The 27705-nt window shown below is 42.3% G+C and overlaps 1 long non-coding RNA gene across 1 annotated transcript in view; it reads right to left on the reverse strand.

The window, feature by feature from the left end:
- LOC122998194 overlaps positions 1–27705 on the reverse strand; it is a 68344-nt gene continuing 40639 nt past the window's right edge. Inside the window, exon 3 of the long non-coding RNA XR_006407364.1 lies at positions 1–472. This is a non-coding gene — a long non-coding RNA (uncharacterized LOC122998194). The remainder of the gene's footprint in view (positions 473–27705) is intronic.

Raw genomic sequence — 27705 nt, forward strand, 5'->3', positions numbered from 1 at the left:
AGATGATGGATTATCAAAACAGTTGCTGATTAATTTTCTGTAAATCAACATATCCACTAATCATTTCAGCTCTACCTCTTTCAGCTAGTCCAAGAGATTCATGCAAATGTACATGCAACAACTGTTAAAAAGACACCCACTATAGACTCCCATAATCAAATTATAATGTATGTTTTAACACACTTCAACAGCAGAACAATGTTGCATGAAAAGAAACTGGACAACAGCATTTGTCATTAATACATTACTTGCAAATACATTAACAACAAAAAAAGATGTGTGCACCTTTGTATTTTTAACTTTGTTCATTCAAGTTTGTCAAGTTTTTACTGCAGATATTTGGACTTATCATAGCATTACAAGCACAGGTGTCATTAATAATATTAAAGATGGCTGCATTCGATTTTGGAGTTTCAGTTCTGGGCCTCTGGTTTCATACATGCTGGTTCACCGACATGGCGTACTGGGACATCTAAATGGAACAGAGTCATCGTTTATGTTATTGGTGACTATGACAAATCAAAATATCTTCTGTGAAAAAGGTCTTGTGTTGTATCAGATCCAGTGTTCTATTAGAAACAGCAATATACTGTATTGTAGCATGACTAGTGCCATACAAAATACACACCTATGCCTTTGCCCTCACTATATCTTACTGTAGTTTACTCCAGCTGAGAAAACTGGTCCTGTCATAATTAAAACCTAGAAATATTCTTGTGTCTACCCACTAATTCTTACAGCCAGAGTAAGTTCACCCATTTTTACAATGTAGTTATAAATGAACCAGGGACTCCCAGTTAACGTTCAGATTAAAGAGAACTGTATTTTTAGATATTCAAACTGTAGTGTGGTGTAACTTTCAAAAAAGAAAAAGGTAAAAGAGCCTCACTGCTTATTCAAGCTGCTGACACTTGACACTCTAAACTGGAGCTTTACATGAATGACTATAAGAATACAAGGGAATTATGAAATAGAAGAGCTCTCCTGCAGTTCAAGTAAACTTAGGGTTATGCCAAATTGAACAGAGTTCAGTGTACTTTAATGGATTTTCAAAATGATTTGTTCTACATGGTTGTGCAGACAGCAAATTCCATCATGAAAAAAAAGAACAAAAAAAAAAAGAAGTGTTTACGTTCTGAGATGAATCTTAAGTTTGAAGAAATTGGATGCATTCGTTAGACTGACATTCCGTGCAATCTCACACTTTCGCTTGTCTGAACCTATCTGTCTTGTGGCAGGCAATTAATTTTGAGGCTAAGCTGGCAAAATTATTTTATTTACACATTTTAGATACATCTCATTGAAGACAGAGCTCAGACTGTAGAGTTTAAATGGAATTCAAGTTTGTGACTGAGAAATCTTTTCAGACTTAGTGATAGATAATGTCGACTAATATAAAGAGAAATAAAACCAACAGCGCCACCGTCCATTATTATTACATCTTACATTATCTAGTAATTTTTGTTTTTTTAGACTTTGTTTTCTAGATGATAATAAATAAACAGAGATATTGGCTATTCATTTTAGACACAAAAACATCACGTGAGACTCATCCTGCCCTCCTGAAGATGACCAAATTTACGAAGAGTTTACCAGGAGATGGCGCCTAAACCATTGGTATGGTGACTGAGAGAAATAAACCAAACAACCAAACCAAGCTACACATTTTTATTGAGTTTCTGTTTTGTTTTAATTGTTTGATTAACAATGACATATATTGTTCTGGTCAACAAATAAAGGGGTATAAATGCAGCAGGACAGGAGGGAGAAACCATAGAAAATGCAAGAGAAATCTCAATAAGAAGTAACATATGTTTGAATAACTCAATTAAAAGTAAAATAAAGCCGTTCACATGGATGTTTTGGCAGTTTTTAGGAGTTGACTGTATAGGATCCTGTATTCTCAATTAAGAAGACAAGAATGTATTTGATTTCATCTACCACCCCCACATATTGAGCTGTGACAATGTTGTGAGAGCATTTCCCTCTCTTTCTCAAGGTTCTCCACAATGGAGATCTTGAATGACAGCAGAGGGAACAGAGAGTAGTGAGAGCGGAGGCCAAAGAGGAAGAGTAAAAAAAGAGGAGTAAAACCAGCCTTTGCCCTGCAGTTTGGTATGACACTCATTATCTGAAGTGGGCCATTCTGAGAAAGGAGGAGGTTGCCTGTCACAACAGATGTTGATTACACAAAACAGGGTAGTTTGGAAGGATGCGTGAATAAAACACAAGCTCTCACACACACACACAAACACACACACACACATACACACACACACACACACACACACACACAGGGTTATTGTTGGTGCTTTGTCATCAGTCTTAATTGGTTGTAATCACCATTCCTTCTGGGCAGACCTCCCCTGTTCTTGAAGTGCAGGTTATTGCTCATTATCTAAGATGGCATGGACCTGTGATAATCTATCAACAATAACAATGGGACTGAATTTTTTTCTTCCCTCTCTAGTCCTGCACCTGGAAGTATTATTTTTAGTCCAGCTAATTTTTGAGATCATATATTGTAGGCTAAGACAATTCGACTTTATAGTCTTTTATAGAGGCAGACACTCCTTTCTCGAACATAGCTTGGTTGGACAATTATGGTTCCAACTGTGACATTATTTTTTTATGAGATCATTCATGTCAAAATGGGATTTTCCAGAATATAAAACAAAATAATTTATTCTTTTTTATACAGGCCTAGAATTGACAATTGCCAGGCCCTGGTGGTGAAATGAGGGCCTCACGACCAAATGGTGGCACTGTAGCCTTACAAATGTAGACCGTTCCTCTCACGGCCAGCCTGTCGGACTGATTCCAATCCAAGGTTTGAAAAGCACTTGTCTGCTCTAAATTGTTCTTATAAAGAGCTTGGAAATACTTGACTTTTCTCCTTATGTGGTTATGGATTTCCTTTTTGTACAATTAAGTGCCATTAAAAGCTAATGTATCCTGTTAAACCACATTAAGGTGTTGGGGTGGACAGTGGCACAGTTATCCATCCACATACTGTGAATAGGAGCCCACTTTCTGAGCATTTTTTGAAATTTATATTGGGCCATTCAGAAACTTCAGGATGAAAAGGATCAAAGGGAAAAATGTCCACAGTGCCTCTGATTTTCCGGCTGTGAGACCACCCACAGCTGCTTGACACAGATGAGCTACGAAGAAACGAAATGATGAAACAAACTCAATCTGTGTTTGACTCAACCAGACTCATAGTATCTAACACTTTTTGGATTTTAGGTTGCTTTTTGTGCACCTTTTTTTTTGTATTATACTACCTATGGATTTTCAAGGGCCTATTTTGATGAATACTCATGAAAAATTATATTGTACATTTTTTTAAAAATATACTTAATTAATTAAACATATTTTGGGCCCACTCTTAGAAGGATTATATTGGAAGAATTGGTGCCATTTGTTAACAACAAATTCTAGAAATAATGCACAAACAAGAGCCTATAATTTGAGATTACAGCTCCCACCAGGGGTCGTCATAGTGCCCTTAGCCACCAAGGTTAAGTTCAAAGCACAATATCCTTAATTATACTGGCTGTTTCTTTTATTTTGGAAATTCTGAAAAAAGATCTACAATATTCAAAACAGCAAGATGAGGACATGTCTTGTGTTCCTATACTGAATTATCCACATTACTTATTATTTGTAACAGTATAAATAAAGCTGTGTGTATGGATATAAGCAATTTCTGCGTCTAGTGTTTGTAATGCACACTGTAGTTTGGAGCACATCTCCACAGAGGTTAATGAGGGGGCACTCTGAAGTAATTAAAACAAGAGCATTATAAGGCAGCAGTTTCACATAAGGTACTCATTGCAACATACCCCATACTTAATTAAAACTCTTTGCTGACAGCATTTTGTATCTTCTCAGGTAATCTGCTGTGAAATTAATAAGGAGGGAGAATTAAATTACTAATGTTGGCAAAGAAAGGCTATTTTTTTTTTCCCCCTGCAGTATGTATGACAGGGGTCTCTATCTGGAATGCGTGATCCATATTACGCTGAAAAATAGTTCTTCAGGTTCTTCCCGTAATCTGATTCCAATTTCACTTATGGTGTGACACTGTAGCGACAAGCCAGGGGACGTTTAATTGAAATGTCCATGCTTTTAATTGGATTCTGTTAAGATGTGAAATTACCTCCTAAATTACAGTCTTGTACCTTTAAATGCTGATACAGACTGGTTTCCAGCGGTGATCAGTTAAGGAGCTGAAATAATGCCTCCATTCAACGGCGCATCACTGTGCGGAAGCAAAAGAACATTCTTGAATTTAAAGGCAAACTGTTCAAACGTGGGGCCTTGCATTTCAAAGGCAGACGTTTATCTGGCAAAACGAATTGTTGTTTTTAACAGGGGAGTGCTTGAGAGACAATGCAATACTTAAGAATGCTCCTGTAGCACCAGACATTGGATTCAACGCGTTTCATTGTAATTCTGGTGGGATCTCTTTTTCAAATCTTAATCGAACATTTTAAAGTCATCATATACACCGCTCGCTATTATGACACTGTATTAAGACCCCCAAATTCCCATTACCAATAATATAGCTGCCAGATATCCATTGCAAGGCTAGTGAACCTGGCTTTCATGATATCATAGTTAAGCTGAAGGTGTTAGCACCAGACTCTGACATGTTCAGGTAATGTGTGGGTGGTAGGCAGCAAAGCTTCCTTCACCTTCTCGAGGGTTGTGCTCTTTCAACCTCCTACATTGAGATTTGTGAATTTTCCCATTCTAGGGCCCGTGTCACCCTGCTGTGGCTGTGCAAAACATCCCTGCTCTCCCACTGCTGCCTCCTCCACCTACATCCATGACCCCTTCTGATAAGCTTGGAGTTCATCCCTTTCACTGATTAGTTTGCTGGCAGATTGAATGCCCATGTCTACAGCCCTGTGTCACCCCGGGCTGGCTCTACCTGTGTGTGGTTGGATCAGCAGGTGGCTGGCACACTGTCCAACACGATACTGAAACCATTATTTATACATAACAGTTCTCTGTGTGCTCAGCAAAGCCATGTTTCCCACCTCACAGACAGAATGTATGGGGAGTAGATGACATCCTTGGCTATTTTATGATTCTAGAAAAATAGATTATGCTTCTGTTTATGCTAGAGATGTAATGCTAAGATGAGGACACATTGGAACTGCAAAAAATGTCCTGTGTGATTCCAGGATTCATATTCTGTGTGAGCTCAGATCCTGAAAATGTGAGGTCATTAGTAAGTTCTCCGACAAAATCCCCTCTCTTCAGTATACTGTGTGCGTACTTGTGTGTGTGTGTGTGTGTGTGTGTGTGTGTGTGTGTGTGTGTGTGTGTGGTTTGCGTGAATTCACATGTGTTTGTTTGTTTACCGTGCCACCACTGGCCCAAGTTGGAGCCACAGGAGTGTGAAATAACAAGCACAAGAGGGATTTCACGCCTTTACAGAGCTGAAAAGATATGTTTTTTGTCAGACAACTCAGTCCATTTCCATCCCCGACAAACTTTGTTTACTTCTCCCTACTCACAGTCTACCTATTTCCTAAAACCCCCATACACATACAATTAAATGCCATCATTATATATGGGTTCCCACGGGTATAGTGTGTTCAGGTTTGCTTATGTTACAACCCCTGGCCTGTTTTTATCACTGTTATCAATGGCACATGGTGCATCATTAGAAAAAGACAAACGGCCCTGTTTTCCTTTTGGGGGGCAGACACGCTGACAGAAAATCAATGCTCGGTTTCCCATGAGCACCTAATTAGCTGGACACTTGTGCACTGTTGAAACACGGGCCAGATCTCTTTGTCTGCCGAGTCGATCAGGTGAAATGCATGAGAGACACCTTCAGAGCTGATAAAGTGTAACGGAGGTGAGGAGTAAACACATAAGTGACACTTATGGTCTAGCACGTCTCACACCCACTATATGCTTTGGCAGACTTGATTTGAACTTTATCATCCGGTGTCACCGAAGCATTTCACACTGAGGGCAATATGTGCTTATCAAGTAAGCGTTCTTATCTCGCAAATACCTCCAATGATATTTTTGATTCATATATATGTGTAATAAGATATTATAAGGCCGGGAAATGGTAAAGGACCTTTTATTAAGGCTGAACTTTCATTCAGTTGGCTACAACAAAGGGTCAGAAAACAAGTGCTGAATGTGTATTTTTAACTTGAGTGCCATGCAGAAGGCAGTTTTCTAAAATGGCTCAGACTCAATTGGTCTCTCACAGGAAATACTAAACATTCAATAAAAAAAGGGAAGAGGTGGGAAAAAAAAAAAATCTAAAATGTCCAATCCTATTCTATAACCTGTTAGAGTGACACTTGCGAATTTCCACTATGGACAAGGTGGCAGTACAAACGCAGATAGACGAAGGGGAATAAAAGGGCCTTCTCATGACAAACTTTCTGGAAATGTCAGCCTTTCATGCTGTTGAGAAGACCTATTTCATATCTATTACAGCAGGCATTCTGTGTCCGATATTTCAGATTTCAGTCCTCCCCGCACTGCAAATCCTCTGCCAATCTTCCGCCCTTAAGAATCTCTGCCAGCCCTGATGCATTATTCCCCCTACCTCCTCTCTCCCCCTTTTGATGTGACAGAACAAACCGCGACCTATTAGGATTAAGGCTTTGAAAAGATCTTTGAAGCCGTTCAAGGTTCCTTTAAACTGGGGAATGACAATATGAGCTGTGTGGCAGCAGATGCTGAATGGAGTGATTGCTAGTCCTCCTCAGGGAGGTCTGCTGTCACACAACACACGGGCATACAAACACTCACAAACGCGCGTGCAACTGCGCCCGCACGCACGCCCAAACAACTTGCAGCATCCACCCTCACCCAAAACACTGCAGTTGTCTTTTACAGTACATGTATTGTGCTCACAAATACAGATTTGTTTCAGCACTTTCCTGTTTTTTTTTTGTTTTTTTTTTTTTTGCTGTGAATTGTCAGGGCTGAGTTTGGCTCCGAGCCCTTTTTCGTATCTGAACTGCTGCCCAGGATGAAAAACAAACAAACATGACAATACCTTGCGTTTTTCCCTTTAATGATCTGTTTCTGTTTAGAATAGTCATGTCAAAAGCATCATCGGAGGCAGGAAGCTGAAATGTGAAGGACGGGGATAAACACAGAGGGATGTGGGCTGCTGGAAACCGACATGAAAGAGAGAAGTCGTAACCCACTTGTGTGTGCTAACGATGTCTGTATGAGTGCATGCGAATGAGAGTTTTCTGTCTCCTTAAAACATAATGGCATGCTGTGGAAGCAGTTTATCTGGCTGAAAATTAAGGGAGTTCAAGGTGTCTCACTTTTCAGCATGAGGAATCTCAAAAGCATAGAAGAATTTTCTTTTTTTTTTTTTTTTTCCTTTTTTTATGTTCCCTCAACATTGACAGTGCATCGGATGATACTGGAATGATGGAATGCCGCACTGATGCAAAGGAGAGCAAATTAAGTAAAAATGGCATCCTGAATGTTACCTATACACTTTACTTCAGTCACGCAGACATGGTAGATTGCAAATACCATTGCAATGCATCTCTCACAATCAAAAAAAAGAATTTAGCTTTCTTTTATCTAATCACTCCTCTGAATATCCCTTATCATACCTGCCTCGCCCCCTGAGGTAGCCAAGGACAGATGTGATATCAAATATTCAAACTGGGTGATTCCTGGAGAGATTTATCACTGCAAATTTCACAGGCGATCCTATTTAGATATTCACTGTCTGTTTTGTGTGGCGTCTGGGGTTAAACATGCCCCGGTGTGAGATGTCACTGAGAGACAGTCACTACAGATAGCCGGTCTGTGGAGAAATGAAGCCATGGGGCACACAGGGTAAAGGCTTCTCAGCACGCAGTCAGAGAGACAAGTTCTCAGGGAGCTGCCACCATAGAGCACATATTGATCTGCCATTGCATCTTATCTTTGTGACTCTAGATTAAAATGCTCAACATTGGCTCTCCCTCTCTCTCTGCCAGGCTGAAGGCCTTTCTATATCCCTGAGTGGAGGAGCTCTAATCTCCCCATGAAGTAGTGGGAGCCTATCACTGGCAGAAAAACGCACAGTTCTCACTGCAGAAAAGGGGGAGCTCAGAAATTAACCGGCTTAAAATGCTCCCCATCTAAAGACTAACGTGAATGATAATCAGGTTTGATCCGCGTTCTGCGTCTTTTGATGCCAGTGGTTGTTTTTTTTCTGTTTACAGAATGTTTTGGTCTGTGAGACTGGCTGACACCCCCCCCCCCCCCCCTCCTCCTCCTTTTTCCTCCTCTTTATTCTTCTTCAGGCGCTGTTATCATAGTCCAAACAATTGGCTGTTGTAACTGTATGTATTCCTCTTGTGGGAAATGGCTGGGAATCAGATCCTCTCGGGTCTTGTTTAATGTCCTGTCCAAATGAGCAGGGAAGAGTTGAAGCTCTGACAAAAACGGCCAGGAATAAAGGGGGGAAAGCCTGGGCAGACAGACGGATGAGCCCCAGGCTCCAGGGCTTTGACTTTGGCCAAACAAACGTTTGTTTTTCAAAGTGTTTTTATAGTAGGATGGATTAAGGCGGATGTGGACCAAAGCCCCCAACCGCCCCTGCCCGTCCATGGTCTTGTCAAACGGTGCATTGAGAAGAGGGGTCGCACCTGTTAGGGCAGCCCAGAGGAGCAGGACCAGGATGATATTGAGCAGGGCTTTGTGGGTATCAGAGTCAAAACAAAGCTGTCAGCCAGGGCTCATTCATCTTTGATGTTCATTGATGAGGAAACTGGTGGGCCTCAACAGGGCATTGTTTCCTCTAAGTGGTGCCCATTGATAGCCAGAAAGCCACGTTTGTTTTTAGTCTCTGACGGGTGGAGCTCATTTTAAAAGGCTTAATGGTGCATTTAACCAGTCCAAAACACTGTGCTTTGGAGCCCTCCTTGCACCATTGGCTCGGGGCTGTCTTCCTGCTTCCTAAATGGCCTATAAACAATAATAAAATGCTAATCATGTGTGAATGGCCAACACCGGTGGGCATGCATGTATCGTCGAATCCTGGGCTCTTCTGAATGCCTGCTGTGACAAATCAAGATCCAGAAATGAGAGCATTTGACTGCCATCGTGTCTGCTTCCTGGCCCATCCTGCACCTCTCCACTCTCTTTGTCATAAAAACCTGGATAGCCTTCATAAAGTGCATTTCTCATGCTATTGTTCAGCTAATCATATCCTCTCCAACAATTTCAGGATGTGACAAGATAAGATAGGGAATATTAATGCCGTATCGCCTCATCTCAAATTATGAAAATGTGTGGATGGGGGAGGGCATCTAGGGAGGAAATAGAAATCAATTTGTAGCGCTTCCATTTTGTATATTGGCTTGAAAAGAAAACAGTAATTTTCCATGTTATCTACCTCAAATCCTATTAGAATCAGGTTAATTTAGTGGCAACGATTTCAAAACGTTTTCATATCACCCTATCTGCTCATGTCTTTGAGTGCTCTCTGTTTGTAAGGTGTAACTGTTCAAATTTAATATCATGTCAGATACCGTATCTGACTGATGCATGATCTTGTATATCACTTGCAGAACGGTGAATGTAGGAACATGATATTAATTAAACTCTAAATTGTAATAAGCCTGTGAATAAAGTGAATGTAACTGTGTTGCAGATGAAAATCCCTCCTTCCACTACTATGAAATATCAAGTTGTTTACCATTCCTTTATTGGCTTGATCTCATATGACTTTTCTTTCTTGGTATTCAAATTTCTCTTTTGCTATGAGGACACTACATTTCATCAATATTAATTTATTAGAAATTCTGATATGACGGTGTACTCGAAATGTACAATACTGGATATATTGTTTTTTGAGTTACTACCATGAATAGTCGACATGATTTTGCCATTCAAATAGTTTGCAGGTTTCAAACCTTCCACCCCTTATGAAGAAAAATAAAGCTGCATACTCATAATTTTTCACTATAGATCTTTAATTCATGAATATGAATGTGTCTCTCTCAAGTGTTGGCCCCTATTGTTGTGAGAAACCAAGGACTCTTGCCTTGTTTCAGTGCAGAGGTGTATCAAGGATGCACGGCCAAATCTTATCTCATATAAGGGTCTCTGTTCACACCTTTAAAGCACTGGAAGAATAACCTCTCACCGAGTTTCTTTTCTTTTCCCTCCTGATTGTTTGCAAGCATGATTCGCTTGGATTCTTAAATGATAGGCTCATATAGAGCCCCAGACTCTGTTTACGTGGCTGTGTGTTGGTTGGCTGCCTCCTTAAGTGTGAGGAGATATGCAAGAGCAATCAAATATTTCTATGGCTTGTGTAAATGATGGTGGATGGGAGAGGAAGTTTGAATTTTTCACTCCTCATTTGTGGTTCAATTGCCAGAGTGTGTATTGCCTGTTTTCCGGAATGAAAATAGATAGCTTTGTCACTCAGTATGCATAAACTGTTGGTCTGTTTGTTGTACGCTGTCAACGGAAATGATAGCAATTCTAATTGTCTTATGAGAAAGACATTGTTACAAAGTCTGAATAGTAGTTTTCATGAAAGGGATTGTTTGTCCATTCTGAAGCTATTTTCCTAAGACATTATATGACATATCTACATGTTTCAAAATGCCGAAACCCCTGTCACAATGTGATACGTTAAGAGGGAAACGGAAAAGAAACTTGACACATTTTGTATACACCTCCATTATTATTGACTGAGCACAGTTTGACACTCTGTCCCCTTATTTCTGCACACAGATTTCAGAGCTAGTATCAAGCAAAAAAACTTGATACAAGTGCTGGTAATTATGAGCTACTCGTCCAACACTAATAGTACACCGCAGAGATTACAATTTGTCTCTTTATCTAAAATTACAGACTGTCATACATACAGCCCGTCTACATCTACCTTGCAGTCTCATATCATTCTGCACTTGAACCAAACATATATCTCTATCAAGGCGCGGGAGAATAGCATCCTCCGTTTTGCGCAGAGGAGGTGTGTCCCCTTCTATCTTCACGAGAGAGGGAGAGGGAAAGAAGGGGGGATGTGGGGGGGAGAGAGAGGGTACCTCTCTTTTGTTCACTCCCCTCTCTAACTGGTAGTGTTTGACTTCCCCCAGCCAGGAGTGGGTAATTCTGGAGCCCTGTGTGAGGTTGTTAGATCACTGAGGCCCAAGACAGCACCATTCTTTGCAGACCCTTGACAGCAAATATGTGGTAATGATATTGTCTCCTGCTGGGTAATAACACACAATTCAGACTGCCACATACTGCAGTCGCCGGGGAAAAAATGGAGGGGAGAGAAAAAAAGAATTACACTGAAGTACTGGAGGAAAATGACAGGAGAAATGTCTTCAACCTGAAGTGCTATATTGAAAAAATTCACTCCTGCAGGACACTGCAGTGGGAACAACTGTTTTATTCGCCTCTTCTCAGAGTGATGGTGCACAGAATATAACGGCCACTGTTGTCTGTAATAGGAACGGGGTGGTTTCCTCATGCAAATATCCATTTGCAGTTTTCCCTGCCAGTTTTGTTGTCTTTTGTTCTGAGACTTTTTAATGATCATTATGTTTTCACTCAGGGATTTTAGTAGCCCTGTGCCTAAATGCTAAATGCTGTGGTTAACAAAAACCATGGCTTCAAATGACTAAAGCCCTTTGTACCCATATAACACGCTGCATAGTTAGTGTTTAGTATAAACAGCATTTTCCTACCATGGAGACCTTCCATTGTTAACCAGACCACACTGGCAGCTTCAACCTTGACCTTTGTGTTGCTCCACTTGGTACTCGGCTTGTAACTGTCAACACCATCCATCACTGGCCAATCAGGGCCTGGGATGGGGGCCGGTCCCCCTGCTGTACTGTGAAATTGTGGCATGTGATCCTTAATGTGCGTGAAGTAGACAAGGCCTTGACACAATGCATCAAGCTTCAGGGGGGCTCCTGCGGGCTAGTCTATTAGCCTCCCGCTGTGCCCCTGGCTGCCTGGACTTATTCCTAGGGATAAGTTGGAATAATAGTGTTATGTCTGCATGCCTCCAAGAAACCAGCCTTAGCTCTGCTCAGGCCCCGCGCTGGCTGTCAATCAAAACCCTGACCAGAGAGACAGGGCGTCATGTTGCCAGCTGCCAATTCCAGCAAACCACTGATATACCAACAAAACAGTTAAAACTGATTTTCTTCTCTTTTATATATATAAAAAAAAATGTCAGTGACAGATATCGAGGATATTTAGGCAATCCTCATCCCCAAATGAACCCTCTCGCTTCGTCAAAATTATCTTCTCCCGTCTCCACTCTCTCTGCTAGTGTCCATGATCTTAGATACAGACTACGCCTCTCCGTAGAGCATGAGAGAGAGAGAGAGTGACTCCCTCTCCTTATTCATACATTTGACTGCCAGAACAGCATTGTGCAATGGGCTAAAATAAATGAGAGCACCATGTAAAAAGGTAGCCTTGATACCGCACGACTGGGTGAAAAGGGAGGCACATTGAAACGGAAGAATTCATCTTTTCTATCAGCCTCTCCGCTCACGAGCTGAACCAGGTATTCAAATGGGTTCAATCTCAGCCGCTCAGATTTGCATAACACAGACAGATGAACTCAAGTGATTGAATTGGGCTAGGTGGAGTGAAAAAAAAGAAAAGAAAATGAATTTCCAAGCGAATTAGGAAATGATGGAAACGGCAAAGGGTATATTATTTATTTTTCACACTGAAATAATTACGGAATTAACCTTTCCTTCCAATGTGACAGCCCTCTAAACCCTCTTTATCACAATGAATTTGATGTGCTGGACTCTCTTGGAAAAAACTTGACTCTTTTTGACGAATAAAACAGCACTACCTATTATCTCGACAGAGGCTATTTCCTCTCACCGCCATACCTGTGCCTATTTTACCATTGGTCCAAGCTGGTCAGCTGATCTGAATTGGTAGGCTAAGCTCCTCCATGTTTTGTTGTCTATCAGTGATGTAACACTAATGCCCGTGCACCTTTTCCCGTGACTGGCAGTGACCACTATAGAGTCACAACACTGCAGGAGGGGAAAAAGCAATTTCATGGTTCACTCTGTGGTTAATGTGCTGCTGTAATCTTTAGAGAGGCCTGTCTTTTTTGTTTAAGTTTCACAGAATAAAGGGTTGTACTATCGTAAGCTCAGGCCAATTAATCACTGGACTAAAAGGTGGTAGGAAGCCATCCACTGGGAATGGGCTATGGTGAAAGTGTATGTCTATGTGTGTGTGTTGTTGAGCGAATAAGTTCTTTCGAAAGGAGTCAGTCTTTCATTTCATTGGTGTATGTGCTGACATCAGCTGGTGTGTATGTATTTACCTGAGTGTGCAGTATGTGCTTTTTTTGGGGGTGGGGTGGGTGGGGGCTGTGGGGTGGGGGTGGGGGGGGGTACTTTACTGAGTGTACCTTGTGTGTGTTTGCGTGCTGTGCTCACACAGTCAGGTAAACCTCTCTAATTGCTGCGCGGTGCATTAGCACTCAGCCACCTCTCTCTCTCTCCTTGTGTCTTTGTTTTTCCTCTCAGTGCCAGTCTGCGGGCCAGAAGACAATCAGACCAGAAGGGTCATTTTCTGCAAGAGCTCACCTCCCTCCTCCAAGCCTCGCCGCTGACAGGCTCACGCTCGGCAGGAGCCCTAAATTAACACTTGACGTCTGCGAGGCTCAGCCCTGATGAGGCCGCAGAGAGACAAAATGTCAGAAAACAAACACTCCATCATTTTTGCTTCATTTCCTCCACCACTGGAGAAACATACTCACCTGGAGGGCTGGAGAGGGCTGAGGTGACATTCAACCCCCCTATCTGTTGCTGTGGATCGGCCCTGGTGCCCATGGGCCAAGGTGAGAGGTTGAGACCAAATATGAATAAGGAGGGATGCTGAGTAGGAAGTGGTAATTGGGTAATTGTTATCATCAAGCGACTGTTCATTTGACACCTTTTGGGTGTAGATCAGTTAGCTTAAATCCAATCTCTTTATTGAAACACATCGAGTCAAAAGAAATGAGATTATGACCTTAAGTAGAGTGATAATTTAGTGTGCGTGTGTGTGTATTTGTGTCACAGTGTGTACAAAATATGCATATTTTTTTTGTTTTTGAAATTTTTTACAAAAAAAAAAAATTAACTTCTTTATTTCTCTGCATTGGGATTGCATTCATCTCCATTCTGCCATTACAAAGTAAATTATTTGTTTTCCTGAGCGCATCAACAACAACCCTTGTAATTATTCCTCACTGGGGATGTGCACAACACTAGGACTCAACACTGTAGAGTAGTATGATACTATTTGAAGCCTACTTCAAACACAGTGCCCCCAGCGAGTTCCGATAGCGCCAGTGTCTATTTTATTATTTGCTTTATCTCTTTGTTGCGTGAGAGTTTATTTGTTTACACGAGAGGGATTGGAGGTTTGGTGATCTGAGCAAATTGCAGCAGAAAGTACTTCAGATGGGAATGACTGTAATTAGCATGCTCTTAAATGTGGAACGCTCTCCTAATGTTTTTGTTTACGTGGGGCAGCTGATCTGTGACTCGGTGCGGGGGCGGCCCACAGGCAGGTTAAAATCACTTGTCATGCCAGAGATCATCATTATGAGCTTACAATTGGTCAGTGTTGAGGAACAATCAATGCAGCGCCAGGTAGACACTCTACAACCAGCCTATGCTGTGAGATTTTGTGTGTAATTTTGTATTTATAGTTGTGTTTTCCAGAGTGGATAATTTGAAAATTAGAGTGCGTTTATGTGTGTATGTTTGTATGAGGTCATGTTCATATGTTTTGGCTCATATTTTTTTTTTCTTTTTCCTGGGCTTACTGTACTGTCTTTTCCTAATCTCTGCATCTACACTGAAGAATATGTTCCATGACACTCATTAAGAGTCAATTAAGAATTTGCTAGTGTGCCCAGTTATTCAGTCAGTGATTATATTTCACTGGAGGATAATATCCAGGTAAATTAAGATTTCGATTTAATTCAGCCTTGGTTGTCTCTGCATCTCCATTTCACATCATGGAACAATTGAGATCTTATCACGGATTAAAGTGGGGGATATTACACCTAATTTAAAATATGCACATCTACGACAACACGCACATCTTAAGCGTCTGCCATGATATCATGAAAAATTTTTTTTTTTAAAAAAAAGAGCGAAACAATTAAGCGCCTTAGCCACAAAACTCAAAAGGCTGTGAGATACAATTCATCAAATTGGCAGAGGAATTCAGGGCGGAAACACTGCCTTAAAGAGTTCTTGAGAAAGATGAAGAGAGGCCACTAAAGAGAAGGAGACACGAAAGGAGCAAAGAGGAGACAGGAAGTTGGGAAACACTGAAAAGGGGGTGCCATGGTAGTCAGGTGACAGTGTGACAAAGTTGTGCTTGTTTAAAATGGAAATCTTCCCAGACTTCCTCCCTCTTGCCCCCCCTCACACTGCGAACGCTAAGCTCCGGCATCTGAAGTGGCAACACTTGAGATGGTGAAAGTGACAACATCTTAACATAAGCTGAGGGGCTAAAGTGAAAGTCAGTGCGAACCCCCAACCAACCTCTCTTTCCACCCACATCCTTCACTCCCACTCTGTCATCCCTCTCAAACCCCCGCCCCGCTAGGGCCACACAGCTACCATGCTGTGGGCTCTGTGGACAACCGACCTGCCTTCCACAATGGGAAAGTTGCAGGTAGAGAGCGAGGAGGTGACTGCTCGTGATTCCAAAAGTGAAAACGAAAGGTGAAAGGTTGAGAGGAAAGGAGGGATCTCTCTCTGTCTCTCTTTCTATGTTTCACTGTCATCGTTGGTCCATCCTTCCACTTCCAGTCACAGGTGCCTCCAAACAGAACTGGAAGCATGTAATCCGCCCAAATCCAGCCTCTTCCGAGGAGTGTAAAACCAGGAATGTTCTGTGGGGGTCACTGGATTAGACAGAATTCATGGTGGTAGCTTGGCTTGAGAGGCGGAATTAGAGGAGTAGGGAAAAAGGGAGAGGAGACTGAACTGGTTTTGTATTAAAATGAGCTTACCAGGTGGTCTCCCTCCCAAAAGTGGACACAGTGTGTCAAGTAATCTGAAAAGCCCCCGGGTGTTTGTTGCTCATTGGCCAGAGGCCTGGTAAAAAGAGAGAGCGAGGGACTGAGAGAAAGCGAGAGAAAGAAGGGGGGCTGGCTAGGGAGGTGGCACTGATGTGGCCATTGAGGCCTCAGTGAAATGTCTGTCAGGCTTGGTTTACCACAATCACAGCAGTGATTAGGCCCCTTTTGATGACAGGTTTAGTTTTCTGTCCATTGGCAAGAAAGTGAGAATGGACAAGAGGGGGGTGGGGGGTGATGGGGGGGTAGGGGAGCGGGGTTAGGTTGCATTGGGAGACTTTGGGGGTGGGCGTTTACGCACTGTTGCAGGAAAACGGGAGGGGTGGAGTTGGAGGGGGGTGTATATTAATGTCTTGCACCAGGGAGCTCCTACGTAATTTCCCAGCGGGTCGTGGGGTCAGGTTTGTATTTAGTTAGTGGTAATGATCTCGTTAAGGATCTGAATGGACCACCGTCTAAGCCCATTGAGGAAACCGAGCGTGCCTCCCCATCCCCCACCTCTGCCTGCCTTGTGTGGGCTTACACAGCCCGTGAACTGTGATTAATGGACTTCCAGGGCTTAATAACTTGCAAAACAGTATTAAACAAGGGAGGCCCCGGGACAATCGGAGAGGCTACCCAGGCGGAGTAGGAGGTGGCTGTAAACAGTGCCCGGCAACAATTGCAATGCATGGAATTAACTGAGATGGGCCACTCACAATGCTACAGCTGGCTAGTGGCAGGGAGCCAGGCCTGGGAGAAAGCTTCACTGGTGCTTCCAGGTGGCCCAGACCAGGCCAGGCCTTTTCAGTTTTGTAAGTGTTAAAAAATAGAAGGGGAGAAAGGCTACATTTGTGATGGGGAGACAGTGAGAGGAAGCCATTGAGCAGAGACAAGAAAGAGATTAAAGAGCACAGAGAGTGATAAGCAGATAATGGGGGCACACATTCAATGGAACAAGTAATCCTTGACATGCAAGCACAAATATGAAGCCTTTTGTCTCTTGTGTCTAATGCGCAAAGTGGCAAAGCAAGAATAGTGATCCACATAAACAAGTACACAGAGACAGATAAAACACACTCATCTGTCCAAGTGCACATGCATACACACACACACACGCATTTCATCCCCAACTCCCGCCCCGCACCACCCTTCCCACATCTCCTGGCCGTCTTATATTCTTCTTTCCCACCCTTGTGCCCTCTTGTCTGGAAACAAATGATCCCAGCATGGAGTCATGAGTACTGATGTGTTCAGACCACCCTCCACTCTGTCATAGAGCTCGTCTTTTTCCTCCCAAGCATTGGTGTGCATTTTATTCCGGTATAATGTATCTCAAATTTGTAAATATAAGCAATGGTGACCACTTGTGCCAAAGGGAAAAGTACTTTTTAATGGACATGAGAACTGCATTGGTGGTGTTTTGTGAGAACGGTCCCGCTGAATGGATGCGCACTTAGTCACAGGATTAAATTAAATCAGCGAATTTTACATTTAAAAATAAAAATGATGGTCAGTGACAGTTATATTTTTTTGTAAATCAAATTCAAATCTTTTATTTCATTTGTGATCTTGTCCAAAAAAATGATTTGCGGAAGTATGTTTGAAAATGAATACCAGCGATAACAGTGATTGCCATTGTTGAGACGAGCATAATGCCAGCGTGATTTTACCAAGTGCAGAAAATAGATACTGGCATGAAACAGCAAAATTGCACAGTGTGTGTTCAATTATAGGCAATTATGAAACAATTTGGAAAGCATTTGATTAAAACATGAACAGGTAGTTTCTCCCATCATGAGGTTTGTGAGATAAATGTTTTTGTTGAACACAATGTAACTATTGTTTTTTTTTTTCCCCCACTTAAAAATATATTTTACCGTCAATATTATACAGGAAATATAGCATCATGTTTAAATTTTTGTTTACATGTAATTTAAACATATTATGAATTGTTTTGCTATATTTTGTGTTGTTTTAGGAATTTAAATAATAATTTGACCATGTTTGTATTTGGTTGTATAAGAAGAAAAAAAGTAATAATTGCAAGTAAAAAAAAGAAAAAAGAAGAAGAAGCAGCAGCAAATAGAGGAGGCTTAGCTGTTGATGCTGTTTGACATTCTCTCCAGTGTGTTTGGCTTTTCTCAACAGTGACTCATCTTCAAATGAGTGACACTGGGGTCATCCTAATCTGCTTTTCTTGCAGATCAGAGATGAGCTGGACAAAAGCTCACTTTTCCATTCACTCCGGTATAGAAGTCCAATATGTCTCCAAAATATTTGCCCAAACCCTTTACTTAATCAGCGGCTGAGAGGTTATTCAGCACCAGTCTGATGCTCCTTCCAGGATTCTGATACGTGTGTGTGTGTGTGTGTGTGTGTGTGTGTGTGCATAAGATGAATGTGAAAGAGAAAGTGAGAGCCAAAAACACTCAGAATCAATTATATTGCAGAAACTGATTTAAAAAAAATGAATTGATCAGATTTGAGATGATAATAAAATAATGAAAATATGAAATTTTAGATCATGTCATAATTTATCTTTGTATTATATGCAGTTGTTATAAATGTATTTATATGACATTTAATATATATGTGTGTGTGTGTGTGGGAATACATATTGTTGCAATATCTCTCTATCTCCCTCTCTCTACTCACAGCTGTCGCCCCTACTCCCCCCATCCGACTCACCCTCTCTTGCATCAGGGTGTGGGTGCAGCGGGTGCAGTGGGGGCCTTGGCCCTGACGAGGCCGAGAAGGGATCCACTGCTGTGCTAAGCCTCTGGCTCCCTGCTCCCTCCCCACCACCTCACATCATGAATAATGGAACAGAGAAATACATTTATCTTTTAATAGCCCCGGCCCCCTGGCTGAGACCGTTCAGTCTGGCCTGGACCGCCACAGCACAGGGCTGAGGTTTCTGAACACCCCACCCTAGCCGTGATTGTCTCTGCTCCTTTTGAAGTTGGGTGCTTCTTAGTGTCCTAGAGATGGGTAATCAGGCTTGATTTTGGAAGGGTCAGGCCATCTTTTGAAGGGGCGGTCATCCCCAAGTTCGACCAAGGAGGGCTGTGCTCGTGGTCTGTGCAAGAAATACTGTAATTTCATCAGATATATTCACTCCCCAGTTTGGAATTTAACAGATTCATAAAAAAAGAAGAGGAAGAGGAGGTACTTGGCCTTGCCACGAATATTGTAGCAGGATTGCATAAGAAGATTGTATAATGCAAATTGCCAGCTTTGGGTTAATTGTAAAGTGGATATATTGTGTTTGCTTGAATTCGACGTTGTTGGTGGAAGGAATGACCTGCTCTGTTATTGACTCAACTGTGAAACCTTGAGAGAAAAAAAAAAAAAAAAAAAAGAATAAAACTACCAAACATTATTGATACAACGTGGGTTTTGCAGTTCATCCAGTTTTTCATAATGCATTAAATTTTTTTTTCTTCTGCCTCCAAGATGAATATTTTCATCTTTGGAGAACTTAAAAATCAAATATGCCCTTGTGTATATTTTCTATGAACTTAGATTTGAAAAAAAGAAAAAAAAAAAAAGAAGAGAAAGTAATGTTGACTTTTTGCAATGAGAACACAAGACATGTGCATTAAATAAAGACACTCTGTCCATCTGTGCTGTCACACTATTTCTAATAAGACACTGTGTGATTTCAAATCAGCCGGGCCCTTAATGCGCTACGTATCGGTGCACCATAATGTGGGAATAACGCCGTCTTTCTCTGTTTAACTAGGATCAAGAGGATTTCAGCCCAGCTTCTTCGTCCTCATTGCTTACACATCTGTATGTGTGGGCTCCGGGGAAAGCAAGTGTAGCTGGATACCTTAACCCTCTGTCTACGCTGATTTAAGGCTCAAACAATCCTCGCTGTGGCACCTGCAGTAAAAGAAACAGGAGAGGGACTGAATCAACCTGCAGTAGCTCAGATAGTCATTTAGACGCTGAATCTGTTACACTGTGCTGTGACGAGTAGTTAGTTTATAAAACAATTATTCACACGATAATTGGTTATTTTTGCTTGAGTATGTAGTGATTAGTGAGTGTTAGGTTTGCCTACCTGCAGACACAGTTTACATGGAATACAAAAAGTATATATATATTGTTTTATCTCAGCCAGTGGGAATTCTGTAGGATATATTTATTAAAATTGTATTTTTTTAATGAAAAAACATATATATTTGAATACATTCATACACTTACACCTTTGTGTAGGACCTTTTTATTTAAAAAAATAGTATGGAATGTTCTGTATAATGTTAATGTCAACCAAAACATGATTTAAAATCATTAAAAAATGTTTTATAGTAACAATTTCTATGGTAATTTTGTAATAAAATTTTAGGGGGCACTTTATGTTATGTTAGTGTCACATGCAAATTAAAAAATACTTTTATATTAAAATGATTACAATTTAAAATGATGAATTGTATTTAGCCATGACTTAGTAGGCAGTAAAATTTAAATAATAAAATAATAACATTTCACTTCCAGGTTTGTTGGTACAATATACATACTGTATATAAGAGTTAACTATTCCAAGGTGAATTTTTTGAGAGATACACACATTTTTCAGTGAGATATTTTGTGCCACTAACTTCTGATCAGATTATCACATAACTGAAAAATACAGTGAACAAAACACACTCGAGAAACACTGAAGCTGACATCACTTTTCCAGCCAACAATAACAAGTTCAAGCACACACTTCTTCCCAACATGCCCCCTCCTCCTCCCCCTCTCCCAACACACACACACACACACACACACACACACACACACACAACTCATACAGCACCAAACCCCTCTTACCCACCACTCCCCTGAACCCAAAGTCTTCAAGCAGCCCCGGGCTTGTGTAGTCATGCGTCAGTTGCCTGGGGTTGGGATGAGGCCTTGCTAGCCGTGGCTGCAGCTGGGTCCTAGCCAGCAACTCCTCAGCTCCCTGCTCTGCTCTATGGAAGGCAGAGAAGCTGAAAGCACCATTTATCATCACTTGTGTGGGCAGCATCACCACGGCAACGCTCAGGCTGGCAAATGCCACTGCTGTGAATACTAATGAGGCTCTTGGCAGGCCTGTGTTGGCGTCAATGGGGCCAGGGTTGTACTCTATGTGTGTGTGTGTTTGTGTGTGCATGTGTGCGAGCGAGTGCTGGGCTCTAGGAGGGCTACAGTAGAGGTAAACAGTCCAAAGGAAATCAATTAAGTGTTTCCACAGTGTTTGGCAAACGCTCTAATCTTCAGCGCCACATTTTAAAATAAGGGCGAAATCTGCCTTTAATACCTCCTCTGCTTTCTGCATGACAATAAACAAGCAGCAACAATAAACAGCCGAGCACAGCCGAGCTTGACTAAGTCCTCCAGTCTCTACTTTGAGAAAACACAAGTGAAGTCATTATTCCAGAGTTCTTTGGCTTTCTTTGCCATGCAGTACATCTGCTCTTTCAACTAGGCATTGTATCATGAAACGAAATAACAGCAATTATTTCCTCAAGGTTTCATATTTTATGAACATAACGTATATTAGAGACAAAATCTCAGATGAATAAAGTGATATGTTGTGTAGTGAGTCCCCGGATGGAGGCTTGGAAGGTATTTGAGCTGATGTGATGAATGGCACTGACATGAATTGGGGCACACCTGCCTTTCTGTTATTGACACTAGCTTTTAGTTTCAGCAGGGCCTTCACATTGTCACATGTCAGGGATGCTCTCTCTCTCTCTCTCTCTCTCTTTCTCTCTTTCTTATCTTTCTCTGTGACTCTTATGTTAGAGTGATGCTGTGAATAAATTGGGCTGGAGCATGCCTGCTCCGCTCTTTATTGATTCAGGCACTTTGATTGAGCAGGGATCTAATCAATTCTTCAGTGGTAGTGAGACGCCAGAGTAAAATTATTCTTAGGCAAACCCTTCAAACGACTTGTCATTAATTTGCCTCTTTACTGGCACTTGTTTGCAGGGAACGAGATGCATTTTGGGCTTTCTCTGTCTATTAGCGGGGTTGTGCTCCTGGGATTTTCATGGGCTGCTAAGCTTAGGGGGGGAAGAGAGAATGTGTGTGTTTGTGTTTTGTGTACAAATCTGTTTATGCGTATGTGAACTGGGGGTGATTGGGCACACTATGCTTGCTCATCCTTACAGAGTGACTTATTAGTGCTAATTGGGAAGGACAGTTCAAACAAGCACAGAGGAGTGGTTGTCACACAAGCGTGACATGAGTGTAGAGAGGCAGGCAGTGCCGGGTGCTCTTCCCAGCTTCAGCCCTCCCTTTTCCCAAACCAAGCCCTCCCCGCGTCTCCTCCTCCCTGGACCCCCCCCCCCCCCCCCTCTCCCCCCTCCTGGTTGTCCCTGGCCCCCGGCCTGGCCCCGCAGAGTGGCCACAGAGTGGGCTCTTTGTCTGGACACGGCCATTAGCAGTCAGCGGACTTCAGAAATGTGAGCGGGACAAGGCAGTGGACAGAGGCGCAGACAGAAACACGGCTGTCTGAGACACTTAGGAAGTCAACAGCTGACGGAAGGGCCAACACAAAGGAGGGGCTGCTGAAGCATGGGGAGCGTGATCTGCATAGAATATAGACCTCCTTCCCTTCGCCTGTGCACTCCACGTCGAGCGCGCGCCCATGCAAACATCTGCATGCACCCACGCACACACATTACGCATATACAAATCCCTGATATGCTACTGAAGAAGACACACACACACACACACACACACACACACAAACGCGAACAGTCACACGAGACTGCACACAGATGTGAATGTGCTACATCAGTGCCTCCATTAGCTGGTGCAGAAGATGCACTGACACCACAATATGATAGGAAAGGCATTCCCTCTGCCCTGAACCCTCTAGTTAATGATGAATCAACCGGTGGTGCATCGACACTAAGACCTCTTCCTGGAAAATGCTGCGTACTTCTATTTAGCACGTTTTTTGCTAAAAGATGCTAATTCCAATGATTATTTAGCACCATAATAGCTGCAATTATATTCTGCACGAACTGATATAAGGTATAAGCACCAATTAGTAAATGGTCATTATCTTAAGCATTTGGTGCAGGGAGAGTGAAGTAATAGGCAACCATTCAGTAACCCTTGCTCAGAAAAATGACTGCATAGTGCCTCAGTAATTAGTGGAGCTTGTTTGCCTTTAGTCTTGAAAGTGGGTTGTATATTCACTAACCTGCATTATTGCATATTGCTTGCAGTCACATTTGGCTATTATAGAGACAGCCTTGCTATTAATGGGGGACATGAGAACAGTGCCATATTTTTAATGATTTTCTATTCGGTTATGACAAAAGGGAGCATTTTGATGAAGTAGTCTTTTGTCTGGGAGTACTTTACGTTTTCGTGTACCTACATGAGTCTATGCTCCCAAGAAAAATGACACTACGGGTCATAAATTCAGTGGCCAAAAAATGAACTATAGTTACGTTTGAGTGACAGACGCCCTCTAGCAACCGTAGTGATTACGACCCGGTGAAGTGACGCAGTTCAGATGACATCAATATAAAGTGACTTCCTTATGAGCAGGAGGCGGGTTGGGTGGGTGGTTAGATAGTTAGTTAGATGGCAAAAGGAGGCAAAAGCTGCAAAAGATCGCTATTCGCTTCCCCTTTCCAACCGCGAGTGTGATGTTTTCAACCGCGAGTTGGGACGTTTTTTTTAAAAACTGTAATGTGGTGTTTACTGTTGTTATGACGATGACAGTTGCCACATTTAACCATGTTTCGAGTGATCATTTTAACCCAAACCATGATCTTTTCCTTACCCTAACCAATTATTTTTGTGCCTAAACCTAACCAGACCTTGACCACAGCATTGTCACGCCACAAAAGATCATTATTTTTTTTACAGTGATTTGTAATGGTTTTGTAAAGCAGTATATTACACTCCAATGGGTCGTTTTGGAGTGCAGGTAGTAACTACCTATGTGGTCGTTTAATTTGGAGGACTTGTTGACCCGCGTAGATGCTATGAAATATATTTTTTAGTTATTTCAGAAATGGACACAAGTGATGCAACAAAATATCGGTGGTAACAAAGCGCGACCAAATATGGTAAATTTCCATACAAACACACATTTAATGCCCAGCTGAAAGAGGGTGATTTCATGACAATAATAATGGAAAATTCTGGAATATATAAAAAGCACTGTGTTCAAATGGTATATAATGGTGATGGCCTGGGCTCTGTGCTGTGTGTGCGTGCTTTCTCAAAGCCACACCAGCCAGGATCACAAGAGCTGTATCAAAGCACTCGGCCACCATGCGAAATGTCTTCTCACAGCAGGAGGTTGTGGGATTGTTGTCGGCGTCCCAACTCTCTTTGAATGTCAGCCTCACTAACAGGGCAGTTGGCCTACACGGCACTGCTGACAACACAGCTCCACTTTCAACTTTTATTCTTTAATTTTTTTTTTTTTTTTCCCCCTCATTTGCCCGGCACAGCGCCTCTCAGTGGCGGAGAAGATGACAGACACTATTTTGAAATAGATTCACTCAACCCGTGAGGAAGACACATCGTATGTGTAGGTGGACATGTGTTGAGGTGAACATCGGGTCATTGTGTGTTATTTAACGTACGACGTATGCTGTGGGATTTTTTTTTTTTTGTTCGCAGTGACACATACAGGACTTGTGGAACATGCAGCCCAATACGTTGCATAGCATCGGGACAGATGAGCTCAACAGCTTTGCACATAAATCAAGCGGACCCCAACACACTGGGCCTGCCTAATAGATGTTTAACTAAACCCCCTCATTTGAAACTGTTTGACCCCAGTTCGCTAAAACACAATGTGAGAACTCCCCGAGGATTAGGCCCTGACCTCACTGGGAATGGAGGGAATGGCCCTCACTGGCTATAAAGGAGCCTGCCATTGTGTAGTCCAGGCATGGGGGAGGACAGTGTGAGGGAGATACATGCCAGTGGGTGGAGATAGCCTTGTTGTAACGACATCTTGATGGAGCATCTTTCCCACCCACCGGAGCAGCACCGGCTCTGTATGTATTTTAATGAGGCTTTGTGTCTGCCCACATATACTGACAGGGAACGTGTTAGCGACATGCTCGCCCTTTGTCACAGCACCCAATCACACAATCGACTGGTCGCCAAGATTTATTCTCTTGACTCTATGTGTGTGTGCGCGCCCATATGTGCAAGGATGTAAATAGTGAGTGACCTTTAACAGACACTGCACAGCATAGTTGGCATGGGTTGTAAAGCTGCTGGGGTGAACTACAGAACTCATGGAGCTTTTGTAAGTGCCTTTACAGACCCCCGTATGTGCATGAGTGTGCACGGGCATGGTGGAGCCTAAATAGAAAACTTCAAACTTTAACAAATCCTTAATTTACAAGGGTCACTGTGATGACAGAAGTACTTTGCAAAATGCTTGTCCTGAAGATGAATTTGCCTTTCATATTGTGAGATCAAAATAATAATTTTTTACTTTTGAAGCACAGTCTTTTCATTCCAAAGTGCCCCTATTGAGAACACAGTGAATGTGTTCATCATGTTGGGGGTAGTAATTTTATTTTCTTAAGCGGGGATATGGCAGGGCTGGAGGATCCAATTGTGTACCAGGATGCAATTCAGATTTTATTTTCTTAGTTACTGACCTTGATCGGGGGAACTGCAGGGTCAGAGCCTCTCCAGTTTCTATTGTAGGCTCGAACAGAATGTTAATGAATTGGTGCACTGAATATTAAAATGCAGACCTGCTTTCAACACCCAGTCAGACTGCTGTGGCATGTTGAGTGTTTTGGCGGCTAGACATGCAGAGTCTGCCTTGCTCGGAGTCTGCTGCTGCTGACTGGAGAAAGGGTTGGGTGGAGATACAGAAGCCATTCCATCCGTTTCTAGCAGTCTTTTCTTCCTCCCCGAAGAATACAAGCAAGTCTCACTGGCCAGGAGAGGGAGGGAGTGAAGAAAAAGGGTTGTAGGAGGGGGGGGTGAAGGTAAATGTGTGATTTGTAGGTATGGCTAGTGGGTGGAGGGTTGTCACTCGGCCCACAATTGGGTGCTGTGTGATCCTGAAGGTTTTTCTGGGAGAGTACAATGGTCCATTTAGGGTGCACCCAGTGCCCCGGTCCTCCTCACTGGCCCCGGAAGTGCTTCATTTTGTTCGGAGGACAGCTGCACAGTTCTGTTTGTCTTCTCCTGCCTTTTGATTGGCCTGGCATGCTTGAGAGGGGCACGAGTACTGATTGTTTCGAACCTGGCATGCTATCAGCTGGGAGGATTGTTTATTGCGGGAGAGGGAGGACAAAGTCAACAAAGAGAGACAGGAGCCAACAGTGGCTGTGGAAACATCCAGAGAAACATCCTTCAAAGGAAACAAGCATCTATACAGAACCTCCAAGTCGCTGTGAAATATTACAAATAGCAACAGAATACTCATCTCTCTAGTGCCACCTCAATCAATGGCTTTTGTAGTCAAGTATTAGCCCCGCTGAGCCAGAATGGGCTCCATAACGTCAGCGGCCATCGAAGGATAGATCACATGTAGAGAAGTATGAATATTAATTATTACGTGAGCAGAGGTAGTCAATCAGTGATGATGGAGGGCTGCATGTCCGCAGTCATGACTTGGAGTTACCCTGTTCTCAACACACCCTTGAAGCATTTATGCGTAGTATTCATATTTAAATCGGAATGTCACACAGAATGTGGCTGAATGATAGTAAGCAGCAATAAAAATGGATGTTTTCTGATGCATTATTTATCAAGGACATTTATCAATATATTTGCCCACAAAAAAAAAAAGGAAGAAAGCAAATTCCACAAACATAAACGAGAGCAAGAAAAGAAAGAAAGATGGAGGGAAAAAAGTATGTTAAGAATTGTGAGCTGGGACAATATAAAACCAGGAGAACACATCAACCAACACACAACTGATTATAATTACCAGCTAGCAGCTGCAGTTACTACCGGATCTATTTACCTCAAAGCATATTTAATGTCACCTAACTGACAAACTGAGCCGAGTTTCACCTTACATTCCGTATCTGAATGGGAAAAAAAAAAGGGTGATCCTTTTTTTAATTTGGCTGAATAGAACAGATCCCAGAATTCATTTAGCCATGCCTATTCCTCTTTCACAGCCCTGAACTGAGTCTCTCTATACAAAGATGAGTGAGCTGTGGCCTCATGCTAGCCTCCATCTCCCTGAAAGAGGTAAGGGAGAAAAGGCAGCAAATAAACAAAAATGCATCTTGGAGTTGCTTTTCCTTGCCTCTCCATCCTACTCATTTTGAAGCAGCTGTGCAAAGAATGTCAAAAATTCAGAGTGTCCTCTTTTTATATACCTTTCTGTCAAGTATTTCTTTTTTCCCTCAGGTTCAGACGGAAACCAGTGTCTGATGACACATCTGAGGTACTCTAAAACGACCCGTAGAGAAAAGAGAGCAAAAAAAAAAAAAAAAAAAAAAAAAAAGAGGAGGGAGATGGGTGTGTGTGTGTGTGTGTGTGTGAGCGTGTCTGTGTGTTCCCCTCTGTGCATGTGCCTTACTGTGCATCCGCGCGTGTTCTCCTGCGCGCGTGCGTGTGTGTTTGCAAACACACACCATCTGAAGATGGTGCAGATGTCCATGCTGTGG

This window comes from Thunnus albacares, chromosome 15, assembly GCF_914725855.1.
Source record: "Thunnus albacares chromosome 15, fThuAlb1.1, whole genome shotgun sequence".
Lineage (NCBI taxonomy): Eukaryota > Metazoa > Chordata > Actinopteri > Scombriformes > Scombridae > Thunnus > Thunnus albacares.